This window comes from Uloborus diversus, chromosome 9 (assembly GCF_026930045.1).
Source record: "Uloborus diversus isolate 005 chromosome 9, Udiv.v.3.1, whole genome shotgun sequence".
NCBI lineage: Eukaryota > Metazoa > Arthropoda > Arachnida > Araneae > Uloboridae > Uloborus > Uloborus diversus.
In genome coordinates this window covers 140117451-140133351 of record NC_072739.1, presented here as the reverse complement: position 1 = coordinate 140133351, position 15901 = coordinate 140117451, and positions in this window count along the sequence as shown.

Here is a 15901-nt window from a genome sequence, read left to right as displayed (position 1 = left end):
GGCAGTGGAGGTCAGGGATTGTTGCCTTGCTGAAAAGCTGATTATAGATCCTTCGCCTGGCTACAGCATTAACGTCTTTGAAGGTGGCAATTACTTTTAATATTGCTGTTGTAAGGCAACGAATTTTCGCAACAATGGGTTTTATATTTAATCATTTAATGGGGAAATTACATGACATTTACTGCTTTCCATCATAACGTTTTTAAACTAAGTTTTTTAGGAATAAATTATAGCCTAAGTTGCTCCCTGATAATGTAGCTATCTATGGTGAAAAAATAGTTAAAATAGGTTCAGTAGTTTTGAAGATTACCGCGAATTCATTGTTGGCCGACAAGGAAAGGAAACGCAATGATTAAAAATGTTTATCTGTTGCCAGTTTTATTCGTTGACAAATAAAATTCTTGTAATTGAGTTTTAATAGCATACGGCTTTTAAAAGGATTTTACCTCTTGATTCTACGTTTGAGACTCAGTCCGCTTAGTCAAAACCACACGAGAGACAGTCTCTAATGTGGGGTTTGTCTCAGTCGTTTTAGTTACTTGTTAATATATTGTTGTTGTTATTATTATTTTTAATGTATTACAGTCAAATCCCGACTTATGCGACGGATGTGTTCCAAGACCCCTCGCGTATGTCGAAATTTCGCGTTGTGGAAAAGCGTCTGTGTAAATTTTTTTTTATAAACATACCTAATTAATTTAAACACTCATTAACACCACCTGCACTGTTTTAAACTATTCCTTAATCATACATTACCGTTTTCTACATAAAGAAGTGAATTTGTATTTGTAATTTTAAAAAATACTGTTACGATGCACAAAATCAGTGATCCACGGGAGAGAGAGGCATAAAATAAACCATTACGGTAATAACATAAAGACATAAAATAAAATGATGTACTGTAGTAATACTGTACAGTAGATCCAGTAATGATATTTGTAACTTTAAAAAATGAAGATGTTGATGATTTATGCTGCGTGATTAAATCTTTATTCTAATATATTTTTAAATTCAGTTGCTTCGCTAGTTCTTTCATAACGTTTCCATCTATGGCAACACCCCTCTTCCTGGTTTTTTAAATTCTCAATTCAAGAGCTGCTTCCATTTTTATAATTTTTGCGTTTTGCTTAACACTACTCGGTGAACTTTTGCGAATTTTCTTTTATTGACTTTTAATTGTATATATGGTTCGTTCACACCTAATTGTGGTGTTACCTTCGACGCATTTTTTTGTTGTTCAAGCATATCGAGAACCTTTAGCTTTTCTTTAATTGTCAGAAAATTTCTCTTTTTCTTTCTGTCTTCACAATCTTTGAATAGAACAGGGCTCTTAGGTGTCATTATATTTCATTAACTTTTGCATTTAGAAGTAAAAAATATAATAAATGCGAAGTAGCCATTCATAACTGCTGTCAGTGATGCTAAATGGATAAAGGTCCATTCACGAAAAAAAAAATAGTAGCCAATAAAAAAGCCGATATCCTTTATCCGATACCCCCCTTTAAAGCCGATTACACCGCGATTCGCTTCAGAAAATTTTCGTGCTGCGGGCGAGGAGTTCGTGTTACGTCGAAAATTATTTAGTGGTGAAAAAATCGCGTTATAGCCATTTCGCGAAAGTCGAATCGCGTTGCAGCGTGAGTGGACTGTATAACTATTACTATTATTTATTAATTTATCTTTCATTTTTATTTTGTGTGTATATTTTTGGAATATAATTTAACTTTAAACGCTTACTCTTATCAACTGTTACTGAATGATAATTCTCTACAAATTAAAAAAATTCCCTTAACGTAACAGTTTTTTACACTATCTTTCAAAAAATATATATATATAATAAATGAATAGGCTAACACCCTGCTAATTGGCAGGTAACCAGTGTTTGGCACATCCAACAAAAATGTCCTAAAATAAAATTTGTACCCAATCTTTTAAAAGTAGGAGGCTATACACCAACTGAATGTACCTTAACATTGAAGTTTATAACTTCAATTCATGTTACTAAATGGTAGAAATGCATAGGAAAGAGAAACAAGTGTGGCTCGCGTCAAATCAGACATTTTTGTTGCAAAAGCTTCTTCTCTGGCTTAAGGGAAGCATGTGCATCAACCTATTAAAATCTAACTTAAAATATATTTTAAATTTTGGTTGTCAAAAGTTTTGTTTAGTTGAAAGGTGTTACTTTGAGTGGGTAGAAGTATATTTTGTCCCATTTTGGATTTTTGAAGTAATGATGGTTGTCATTTACTAGTGTTTCGGTATTATTAATCTCCAGTAATTGGCCACATGAGCCTATATTCACTAATGTGTTGTGCAATATGTCACTAGTTTGATTTATGATAATTTTGCAGCAACAATATTATATGGGTTCTCCTATTGATTTGAATCCTACAGAATACACTGCTAAATTTTTAAGAGAAACAATAAAAAAACAAATACATTTGGCCATCATCAGTCAGATATTGCGACTGTAGGGAATCATTTTATTTTTCATAGTCTTTTAGAATCATCAGGTTAATGTTCCTTTTTCTGTGAAAACAGCTATAATTCGTAAAATCAAAACTGCATACCGACTAATGAAACAGCAATAACCTCGATATTTTTTACATGTTTATTTTAACACGGATAACACTCCAAATTTACTTTTATTTCTCTACTTTTTCAACATCAAGATGTGTGACTTAACCTTAATTTATGCAAAATTACCTACTTTAAATTAACATTAATTATGCTTCTTGTGATGATAAAATTTGTATCTAATCTTAAAGTGAAAAATGAAGTGATTTTCTAGTTTTATTAAAATGTGACAATTATTGGATCACAAGGTGTCATACACTGGAGTATCAGGTGCCAATTACTGGTGATCTTGGTAACTTTTTATACGTACATTTTTATAAAAATATCAATTCAAATATTTTTATTTTCAGTGAACTAAGTAGATGCACAGATGTGCATTCTTTGATACAAAAATATTTTCAACTGAATATTTTTTTCTAAGTAATGAAAACTGAGGTAAGTTTAAGGACAAACTCTTAAAGTGCCAATTACTGGGATCGTTACCCTAAATAGTACGTTGCACACATTTCTTACTGCGTATATAATTTATTTTTTCAAAGAATATTTCTCAAACTACTTTTTCTGTCATAATGCCTGCCAGTTCCGCATATCAATTGCTGCCAAAAGCATTGAAAAACAATAGTAATTATAAATGCAATTTTGCTAATGGAATACACAAACTAATTTCATATCTGAACTTAAGGAAACATACAGAAATTCTCTAATAATACATGTTTCCGAAGCTTTCCTTGATTCAAGTCAAGTCATCAGTTAAGAGCCTTCTTTTTAGCCTACTTTTCGTAACAGTCTAAGCAAGAAAGAAAAGAAAAATTAATTTGAATTTTGACATCTTGAATTCAAATTATGTTTTTCGCAATCACGAGTGTGTGTATGTAGGCGTGTGTGTTTGTGTGCGGGGTATGTGTGTTTGTGTGTTGGGGTATATGTATGTGTGTGTAGGCATGTGCGTTTGTGTCTGAGTGCAGGCATAAGTTTGTGGGTAGTTGTATGTATGAATGTGTGTGTGGGGGGGGATGTGTATGTGTGTGTAGGCATATGTGTTTGTGTCTGTGTGCAGGCATGAATGTGTGGGTAATTGTGTGTATGTGTGTGTATGTGTAGGTGTCTGTATGTATGCGTGTGTATATGTGTTTGTGTATGTGTGTGTAGGTGTATGTGTGTGAATGTGTTTGTGTGTATGTGTGCATGTGTGTGTGCAGTTGTGTATGCATGCGCGTGTGTGTAGGATATGGATGCAACCTGGAGACGGTTTTCGCTATAGGAGCAGTATCGTGAGGAGCCGGTCGACGGTGATGGTGTGGAGGGTGCTGGTAGGAAAATAAAATGATAGGAATTCAAAACAGTCAAATGAAATACGTGAAATACACCGCCAGCTCACTACCAAACGGCACGATCTTGAGGGTCACGGATTTAGACAAAATTCTAGACAGAGGTCAATTTCCACTAGGTATGAGCCCATGTAAAGCGGTTTGACTGCATAGGCCCTAGTTTGGCTGCAACAGGGGTCCAAAGTTGATAATTTGGACCTAGAGTTGCAATGGAGTTTCTTTTAGAATTACCATTTTTACCCCTTTTTCTGCTGTTGTACTGCTGTATGAGCCATTTGCATGCACTTACATTTGAATTAATTACGTTGAACATCAATTTTTAATAAGTGGTTTCAAATTTAAATTGGACACTACTTGCAATTTCAATAACTTGAATGCCAAAATAACATACATAGTTACAGGATATTTATTGTTTGCAAATGAAACTAATTATTTTTGTTTTATATTAATTATCTGCTAATAAAAAGTATTTATCGTTTGCTAATGAAAACATTCAAATGAACTGGATATTTATCGTCTGCTATCAAAGATATTCAACAATGATAAGCAAAAAGGGGGAGAGGAGAAAAAGCTTCAATTTATTCAACATGGCACATAAAAAAGCAAAAATACCAGATCGTTTCGACTTTTCAAGTAACTTAAATAACTCCAATAAATAAAGAGATGTTCTTTCTTCCAGTCGTTGTACAAATAAAAGATGTCAAATGTGTTGGGACATCGTCTGATATCAGGGGCGGCATTTCAGCATTTCGTTTGGGGGGTCTAGTTTCTTGAGCATGAATTTCTTCAGTAAGGTATAAATTAAATATTGGTTAACATGAGGGAATAATAAAATGGTTTTAATGTTAAGAATAATTAGGTTTGTTAAAAACTATAAAAAATTTTGCGACCAAAGCTTTAAATTTATTTTGTGACAAGTTATCTCACAAAATATCTCGGTAATAGTTTTTATTTTTTAGTAAAGTTTTAGTCTGCTATTCTTGGGGTCAGGAAGAACAGAAAATTTTGTAACTATATTTAATCAATATCCAGTGTTTTGTTTTATTTCCAGTACAGCTAAAGGTGAAGGTCCCGCTTGCCACATTGCGCTTCGAAAGTATTTCTCTAACCTCCTGAGACACAAAAGTCATTTTTAAAATGACTGACCAGATTGAAACAGACAAAAACAATGGAAGCAAGAAAGTTATGTTAAAAAACACACTTCTTTCAGATTTCTCTGTTTAAAATAATCAAGAAAGCTTTTTTAATTGGTCTAGTATTTATTTTGCGTCATTGAAAAGTATAGTCTTAATTCACAAAACAATTCCTCTTCCCTCATGCTATGAATTTTTCTTATAAGTGCTGTGGCGCAGCGAAGGGGGGGGATGGAAATCCCCCCTAGAGCCATTGGTTTTAACAAACACAAATTCTAATGCAGTAGTTTTATACATGTGAAGGGGCTGTTTTGACCAAAAGATTACCTTCAGAAGGTAATTTTCATCAAAAAATCTTCTTCAGAAGGTATTTTTCATCAAAAACCCCCTTCCAGAAGGTATTTTTCATCAAAAACCCCCTTCCAGAAGGTATTTCTGATCAAAAAACCACTCCAGAAGGTATTTTTCACAAAAAAACCCTCCAGAAAGTATTTTTCATTAAAAAAATCCCTTCAGAAGGAATTTCTGGCGGCGCTAGTGTATAAGTGTAATATTTTCTATTTCAGTTTCTATTACCAACAAATCAACCTACATAATTGAACTTAAGACCAAAAAGAAATGTATCTCATCAAATCCTGCCTCAATTTCTTGAGAAACTGTGTTGATTATTTTATTCAAAATATTAATTTAATATTTTGACTACAACTTCATGTGGGTTTTGTCACCTCTTCTACATTGACATACAGTAAAAACTGTTATAGAAAGTTCTGTCACAAAATTCCACACTTGTTTCAAGTATGCATTTGTGCGAAAATTACTAAGAGTTTCAATTGTCAATCCAATAATTGAGATTGAAATTTTTATGATTCAGTGTGGCATTGTTCAAAAAACACTCCGCAGGAAATAAAGTAAACACAAATTCAAATAAAGTCATAGATATTAAAATAGCATTAGATTTTCTATCATTGAGAAGGTCACTTTCCAGTAATTCTTCCACGGAGCTTTTCTAGATTCAACTCTTGAATACCATCTTCTGTCACTCAGAGATTGTCAAACAAAGAGCCTCAAGATATATTTGTTGATATGAAAGTATTTTTTTTTTTTTTTTGATGTGGGATGTTTTTGAAAAATAGTATATCTTTACAAAAAGTTTCCATGAAAGCATGTAATTTATCAAGTTGTTAAAATGTATTTCTAGTTCAAGGCTTCAATGAACATTTGCCAACTAAACATTAAGTTGTAATATGAGAGTAAAAAAAATATATAAAATGACATGGAGTTTACGCATAAAAATTGCGCAGTCTCAACACTGTACGGGCATCTCATACAAGATTCACCATCATAACATAGATTACACAATTTTGAAATATTTAGTCCATATGAAGAAATTACTTCATTAGTTAAGGCAAATCATTATTCTCCATCAGTTTCTTCTGTTCGGAAAATGCAGGCAAATGATTTTCTGCATCTAAATTGAATTTACCCATTTTTTGTTTTTCTCAGTGAAAAATTTGGGGGTGCAACCGCCCCTCTTGACCCCCCTATTTGCCGCCCCTGTCTGATATTCAAATGGAAAAGCCATTACATTTCTGGGGCCGAACTAGCTAGAACTTTGGATCCTTGTTGCAGCCAAAATAGGGCCTATGCAGTCAAATCGTTTTACCTGAGCTTATATCTAGTTGGGATGGACTTATATCTAGAATTTTGTCCAAATCCGTGACCCTCAAGATCATGCCGTTTGGTCGTCAGGTATTTCTAGCCGAGGACTGCAGTTTCGTGCTACTTAGCACTCATCAACCCGGCATAGGGAAGTGACTCAGCTGGACATGGAAAACCTCTTAAGGAAGCCAAGAGTGACAAACAAACTGGTAGCTAATACAGAATTAGCACTGACCAGACGAGTGACCGAAGCAATGGTTCGGTTCAACTCGAATTTTGAAGGCAAGGCAAGTATATTCAGTAAGTTACCGCCCTATAGCCAGAGCTAAGGCAGAAATACGTGAAATACACCGCCAGCTCAGTCATTTCAGCCAAGGACTGCAGTCTTCGTCTAATCAGTGCTAATTCTGTATTAGCTACCAGTTTGTTTGGCACTCTTGGTTTCCTTAAGAGGTTTTCCGTTTCCAGCTCAGTCACTTTCCTATGCCGGGCTGATGAGTGCTAATAAGCACGAAACTGCAGTCCTCGGCTGGAAATGACTGAGCTGGCGGTGTATTTCACGTATTGCTGCCTTAGCTCTGGCTATAGGGCGGTAAGTTACTGAATATAACAGTTAATTGTAATCAGTAAGCAATCGTGATTGCTCAAGAAAAAACTCCCTTCACTGCCATATGTTTGCTCATCTATATACATAAATGGCTACCTCTTTATGTATGTATGTTCGGGGTAAACTTCAAAACTGTTGGACCGATTTTGACCATTTTTGCACCACTGGGAGCTACAGTATCAAAAAGCAAAATAGCTTATAATTCATTTCTCAAAATCTTTGTTAAAACCATTTATGATGGAAAACACAAACAGTGAATTTCATGTAATTTCTACATTAAATGACTAGATATAAAACCCATTGTTACAAAAATTCGTTGCCTTACAACAGCAATATTAATCGTAATCATAATGAAAATTTTGAACCAAGGCTTCTCAGGAGCAGACATGAATTTAAAGTCATTTAAATATTTGGAAACTCTACTTTTTGCAAGGTTAGAGAAACAGACTAGAGATTTTTTTTTTTCTTTTTGAGCAATCACGATTGCTTATTGTTCTCACTTGACTGTTTTGGCGTGCTATCATTTTATTTTCCCGGCAGCACCCTCTGCAGCATCACCGTCGACCGGCTCCTCACGATGCTGCTCCTATAGCGAAAACCGTCTCCAGGTTGCGTCAGTATCCTACACTTACACGCAAACATATACGAACGTACGCACACACACACACAAACACATACACACGCATACATACACCTACACACATACACAAACACATACACACACTCAAACACATACATACACACACTCAAACACATACATACACACACGCATACATAGAGACACCTACACATACATACAGACACCTACACATACACACACACCTACACACACCTACCCACACACTCATGCCTGCACACAGACTCAAACACATATGCCTACACACACATACACATTCCCCACCACACACAAACACTCATACATACAACAACCCACACAGTCATACCTGCACACAGACACAAACACACATGCCTATACACACATACACATACCCCCTACACACAAACACACATACCCCCCACACACATAAACACACTTGCCTACACACACACACACACTCGTGATTGCGAAAAACATAATTTAAATTCAAGAGGTCAAAATTAAATTTTTTTTTTTTTTTTGCGTGTGTGTGTGTGCTATTTAATTAAATAAGTAAAGCTCACGGTTTTTCTTAGTGATCTTTGTTTTTGTTAGTTAACATTTTGGAAATTTTTAAAATTTTTATACATTAAATGTCGTGCTTTCGTATGTAACTGAATACTATTTCGTTCTTTATACTTATTGCTATTTTACTTTTATGGGTAAGAAAGAAGCTCGATTTTTAACCACGTCGTAGCGGTGTGTTTTGAGTTCGTTCAGTTAAAACAGAAAACAAATGAAAGTAGCGATTGTTTCTCACAATTATTACTGACCCAGGCAACGCCGAATATTTTCGCTAGTCTTTTTCTAAATTCTAAATTTTCTTGGAACTTTTAACGTCTTCTAATGACTCGATATATTTATTTGGTGGTGTTTTTAACATTTTAATGGAGCTCATGATGTTATTTTCTTCAAATTGCGAATTACATTAATCTAACTTTTCACATTATTTGAAGGCTTAAGTTTTTATTTGGCGGATTATTTTATATTTTAACAGTTCATTTTAATTACTATTTAGCCGATTATTTTTCATTTTAAATAAACTTTTCACCATGTTTTATGACTTTTTTTTTCTAAGTTCATAAAAAAAGACAAAATCAAGAATTATATCACCAAAAGAATTAGTTTCTATGCAACTGTAGCCAAACATGACGGCAATGAATAAGACGAAAAATAACCGCTAGGATTAAAAAGACGCCAAGTGGCCTATTTATTACAACCGAAGAACACCAAAACTCAAAATGAAAAGATGTAAAATAATGAACGAATGTGGTTTTACTCAGCACCGAGTCTGTATTTCTTAATCAAAAATGGTGACAAAAATATTAATCGCCAATTTGAAACTTTCTACGTTATGATAACTCTCCCATAATTTTCAATGCACCAAGTTTAACACAAAAATAGCTCTATAGTACGTTCACCAAACTGATAGACCGAGAGTTAACAAATGGGCTGTGTGTTTCGCCACTTTGGGGATATTTCGATAATGGGAAAATTGGCGTGGTCTTCATATTTTTTGGTGAGAATTGTCTTAGTTTCATAGCTCTGTAGTTTCATGGTCCCCCTATACAAATGGATTCCCGATCGCCCCTCTTTGGTGTACACATTCCTCGAGTAATATCGAGTGTGTCAAAATATGACGTTAAAAGATCAAGATTGCCAATTTCCCACTAATCGAAATCTTTCCATCACCTTTTGGGATTGTGTCTGGAATAAAATAAGTAAATCAATATTTACCGCCTGTTTGGAACATGTGACTGACAATGACAAATGGTTTTTTTTTTTTTTTTTTTTTTTGAGCAATCACGATTGCTTATTGTTCTCATTTGAATGTTTTGATGTGCTACCATTTTATTTTCCCACCTGCACCCTCTGCAGCATCACCGTCGACGGGCTCCTCACGATGCTGCTCCTCTAGCGAAAACCGTCTCCAGGTTGCACACACACGCACACACACACCTACACACACATACACACACGCATACATACAGACACAAACACATATGCCTACACACACATACACATACCCCGCCCCCACGCGCACAAACACTCATACACACAACTACCAACACTCATGCCTGCTCACAGACACAAACACACATGCCTACACACACACATACCCCCCCCCACACACACTAACACACACGCCTACATACACACACACACACTCGTGATTGCAAAAAACATAATTTGAATTCAAGATGACAAAATTATTATTATTATTATTTTTTTTTTTTTTTTTTTTTTTGAGCAATCACGATTGCTTATTGTTCTCACTTGGATAGTTTTGAATTCCTATCATTTTATTTTCCCACCAGCACCCTCTGCCAGCACCACCGTCGCGTCGACCGGCCTCACGGTGCTGCTCCTCTTGCGAAAACCGTCTCCATGTTGCGTCCATATCCTACACACACGCATACACACACACGCCTACACACTCATGCCTGCGCGCAGACAGAAACACATATGCCTACATACACACACACGAACGCCTACGCACACAGCACTGCATACACAACACGCACACACATGCATACATACACACACTCGCACCCACACATATGCACCTACACAAACACACACATGCGCCTGCACAAACACACACACGCTCGTGATTGCGATAAACATAATATTTATTCAAGATGCCAAAAATTCAAATTAATATAATTTTTTAACTTTTTTTTACATCTATAACCCATGGTTGTAGTATAAAAGAATTCATCTCGTTTTCAAAGTTTCATGTTAACTAATAAATTAATTAATTTAGTTTAACGGATTTTATTTTCTAACAAATAACAGAAATTATACATTTCCGTAAAAGTTGCATTATTAAATACAAATTCGCTTCAAAATTACTCACTATTTTTGACATTCTGCAGATCAAAGTCGCCTAATTGGATGAGATTTTAACATGTTACAGTTTGTTGTTTATCTTTTCGTAACTTTAAAAAACATTATGAGTCGCTGAAACATCAAAAAGCAAATTTATTTCCTGTATTCCTGTCAATCAATGTCCAATGGCAGTTATTTTATGATTCAGGAGTCATAAGTTTTTTTTTTGTGTTTTCGTAAATTATTGAATACTATGAGGAGCCAAAGAAGAGTGCGGGCTGTAAAGTTTTTGACATTTTTTGAAACTTTTCTCCTTCGTTGTTCAGTATCTTCCGAAGGAAAATTCTTTTGTGTGTGTACAAAATTTAGCAAATTAAAGCTTCTCCATTGTCTGGGGGCAGCAAAAATTAAACAAAACGACACAGTTCCTTTTTCCAACGCCATTTGTCGGGCTGTTTCTCAAGCAGGACAATTTTCTGCTTTCGGCGAACCATTAGTCATCGGCGCCAAATCACACCGCCAATCCGGACGAGTTGCAATTGGGTACTTGGCAAAACTTGCAGTACATGATGCAATTAGCATATTATTTTACATTAACGAACAATATTTTGACTTTTTATTGTTTTTCGTGCTCCAATTTACTTATTTGGAGAAATTTTTAGTTTGAAAGAACTATTAGAATGGCTGTGACGCTAAGCTTTTTGATCAATCACCACGAAAACCGTACCGCCAGGGTAAAACTCTACCGATTTGAGTCGCCTTTGAAATATTTTTATTTCATACGACAATTGTTTATAAAAGTAAAGACAAAAATGAGACAAAAAAATTGATGTAAAGATGAAGTGAATATCTTCAAAAATCTAAACTCAAAAGTTTTATTAAAATTTAAAAATTCCGCCAAATTAAGAAACTAGGTCATCAAAAATCATTAGGAATTCCATAAACATTAAAAACAATCCTCCAAACAGAAGAATAAAAGCCTTTGAATAAAACTAAAAGTTCACCTAAAATTTAAAATAATCTTCAAACTTCATTTATTCATCGCCAATATCGCCAAGTGACAAGTAACCATGAAACATCCTCAGCAATAAGCAAACAAGTAAAGCAAAGAAAATTCGTTTTTGATTTTATTCCAGCAACTATTGTCGGAATATTCTCATGAAAAAGTCATTTCCCTTCCCCTTTTTTTGTTTGTTGAAAGTGGTCGACGATATCTTGTGTACGTACCGCAACCCCAAACGTAAGGAAAATGAGCCAACCTATAACGTTCTATTGTCTACGGCTGTCCCAGATCTGTTAAAAATCACTCTCATCCAGTGCTTTCTTGCAGTAAATTGGTCAATCAGCTTAGGCAGCTTCTTTGGAATGTTTATGTATGTAGTGTGTTTCTAGTTGACTTTTGAAAATAAATTCCTTATCGCAAAACTCACAAGAAAACTTCTTATCGTTCGCGTGATATCTATAATGGGCATTCAAATTGCTCCTATCAGCGTATACTTTATTGCATATTTGACAAACGTAGGGTTTCAGACCAGTGTGTATGAGTTCATGATTATCACGATTGGCACTTCTGACAAAAAGTTTGCCACAATACTCACATGAATATTTTTTCTCTCCATGATTTTTTAAATGCTTTTTCAAGGAGATAAGAGTCTTAAAGCACTTGTGACATACTAAACAAGCATGGGGTTTATCTTCTTCGTGAAAGTTATAATGCTTCGAAAGTGATACAGCATCAGCAAATTTCTTTTCGCATAGGTAACAAACATAGGGCTCTTTATCACCATGCACTATATAATGCCGTTGCAGACTACTTAAGTACAAAAATTCACTATCGCAGTATTTACATATTATTGGCATACCTTGGTTGTGTATCAAACAGTGTTTTTCTAATTGGTATTTGTGATTGAATTTCAGGTAACAAATTTTGCATTCGTAAGTTTTGCAAATGTCGTGAATTCGTTTTTTGTGGCGGATCAAATAATGTATTGTGTTGAAACCTTTAGAACATATTTCGCAATGATATTGATTATCGCCCTTTGATAGTAAAGAACTTGTATCAGTAGATGCTGGATAACTCAAATCCAAACAAGTTTCTTCACACAATTTCTTGGTATCTTCAGACGATGCGACATAATTCAAATCTTCATTAAGCATTTTCTACTTTCCACCAAAATTGTAGAAAAATAAGCAATTTCAAAGTAATGATTTTGGAACAATGTAGCAGTGACTGTAAACTAACGAAATCTGAAGCACAAAAGAACGTTTGTTGCCATTGTGCGAAATTTAATACTTCATTTCTTTCAGCAGTTGAAAAAGCTCAACTTAGTGTGAACTAATTTCCGCTATCGGATACTTTTTTGATTTATATTTATAATTTAAATACGAGAAGAGGAGTCTCACGGGTTAACTCTTGCTTTTTGTTTAAATCAGGATTTTAAAACAGAATTTATTGTTTCTTTTATCAAAACTGTGAACAGCAACACCAATTTCCCCTACAACCGTATTCGTTACTCTGACTTGTTTAAATTTTAAATTCCGATGATTTCTTTTGCTTTTCCTTTTATTTTATTTTTTTCTCTTTTTTTCCCCATTTTTTTTCTTTTTCTTTTCTTCTTTTTTTCTGTTTTGTTTTATGAAATATGGAGCAAAAGTTTGAAGGGGAATTATCGTAACGTGGAACACTTGACGCGTTTTAAAATTTTTTGCCAAACTGTTCAAAACGAAGCACTTGTCTGCATCTTAGATGTTGCCAACATCGCTATTGATGTAATTTAAATTGTATTGCTTGCTTTAAAGAAGAGAAGCCATTACACAAAACTTAAAAGTTTCATAAACATGAAAAAAAAAATCCGTTTAATGAGGAAATTGAGCCGTTGAAATGCAAAAGAATCCACTAAAAATATTAATAAAAAAAATAATTTACGAATATAAATAGTTCCATCTAAGTGTAACTTCAGAGTTTGAGTCCCAAAAATGGCACCATGTATTTCAGCAGTGAGAAATGTTTCAGCAAGGCTACACTTGATACGTGTTTCTATCAGGCTCAGTCTAAGGCCAATATTTACTTTCTACTTTTTTTTAGTTTCTACTTTTAATTAATAAAAGAACTCATTCGAAAATTTTGTTCTGGATGAAATTCTGCTGAATATAAAATCAAACATCTCATCTTATGCACGAAACCATAATGTCTATTAAATGTATGAACTATGCTCAATAAATTGTATCAAAGAGAAGTATTTTTTTAGTTTTATTATGCAAGAATTAGTTAATCCTTCTCTCCAGACACAATTAATGCACAGATTAATTGAAACATTCAAAAACCTTGTAGTATTTTTTACTTTGAGAAGTTGAACTTAAAATTAGTTTTTTTTTTTTTTTGAAATTATTTATTCATTCTGAAAATGATGAATAAAATACAGTCACTCAATCCTATGTCTTCATTTTTTACACAGTAGGAAATAATAAAATGCATAGAGATGGAATGATTTTAAAACAAAAAAATGTGGAAAACATCTGAAATAAAATTTTAGACATAAAAAGGATAGTATATTTTAATGATCAGGATGCATTACAATTCATATCATAAAGGCATACGTTGTATGTTAAAGAAGAAATAATTTAAATCACTTAAAAGTAAAAAAAAAATACATTGGAGCAGTAATGAATTCACCATGCCAATCGAAAATTCAAAAAATCAAAAGATGGCAACTTTTTGCAAAATATTTTTATAAACCTACTTTTTAGTATTTAGAAAAACATTTAAAAAAAATTTCCTCCAAATTTTGTTTTAATTAAATTTTCGCTTGGTAAAAAAAATAATAAAATAAAATATAATAATAATAACGAGAATAAAAAATAAATACCTGTTAAACATTTGAATACACTTACATTTTTAAGTATTATGAAGAAATTTTATGAAAAAAGATAAAGCATCATTGTTGTAAAAATTAGCCGAAGAATTAGCGTGAAATCATTTGGCGCGTTTTGAAAATTTTCGCCAAACTAGTCAAACGTTTCCGAAAACAATGCGGCTGAAGTGTTAAATTCAGTGTTTACTTTTTAAGCAAGACATGTCATTACACGAGAATAGTTTAATTGAAAAATAATCTGCCAAGTAAATACATTAATTTATTAAAAATCAATAAAAGTTCCATCAAAATGGTTGTGGAGCAAACAATGGCGGTAGCAATTTTAGCAATAGAAATTTTTTTCGCCAATTTGCCATGTTTCACGTCGTAATAATCCCCTCCAAATTTTAATGTGAATATTAAAAGGCAAGAAATGTAATCTTGGCGATTATTTTTTTTTATTTGGTGTCGCCGTGTTTGGTCTTGTGGTTTCAATAAAATGAAGCTTTTATTGTTGTCTACTATAGTTTTTTACCGGGTTATTTCACCTTTTATGGAAACTTTATTGTCGTTTCGTGGCTTGTTTCATTTATTGGGAATATTATTTTTACTTTCAGTAAGTATACATGTAATAAAACTTTGGATGCTTTTTGATTACCTAATTCATTTATTTGGTGAAACCGTACATTATTTTGTCTTTTTTGTGGATTTTAAATCAGAACAAGGTAAAATTATTCACCACATAAAAACGAGCGTTTAAATAATATGAAAAATCTCGTTAAAATATTGCGCCAAATCAAATCAGCCATTATCATGTAATATAATAAGCTGAATATATAAATCGAGTCATAAATAAAAATTGAAAGGCTCTGTAAATTTGTACAATAAGTGACGTACCTCGAACGGAAAAATATCATTAAAAAAATGTATTGCATTCTTACCGATGTTGTAAGAATAAAACGATTATTATCGAAATCTTAACGGTTGCGCCGTTAAATATATCCTTTAGATATGCAATAAAATACTATACAATTTGTAAGCAACAAGGGTTCCTTTCTAGACATTTTTTTTTTAATTCAGAGGAAGAGTAATGTTTAAACCCTTTAGAAAATTTACTCACATTAAATATCTCAATTTTTTTAAATATCTCAATCCCGGAAAGCTTAAATAGTATTTATTCACTTTCATTTAATAAGACATAATGGGCTTCAGGGATGAATTCCTACATTTTGCAAATAGCGAACACCAATGCGAAAAAACTGAATCCTGAGTTGAGA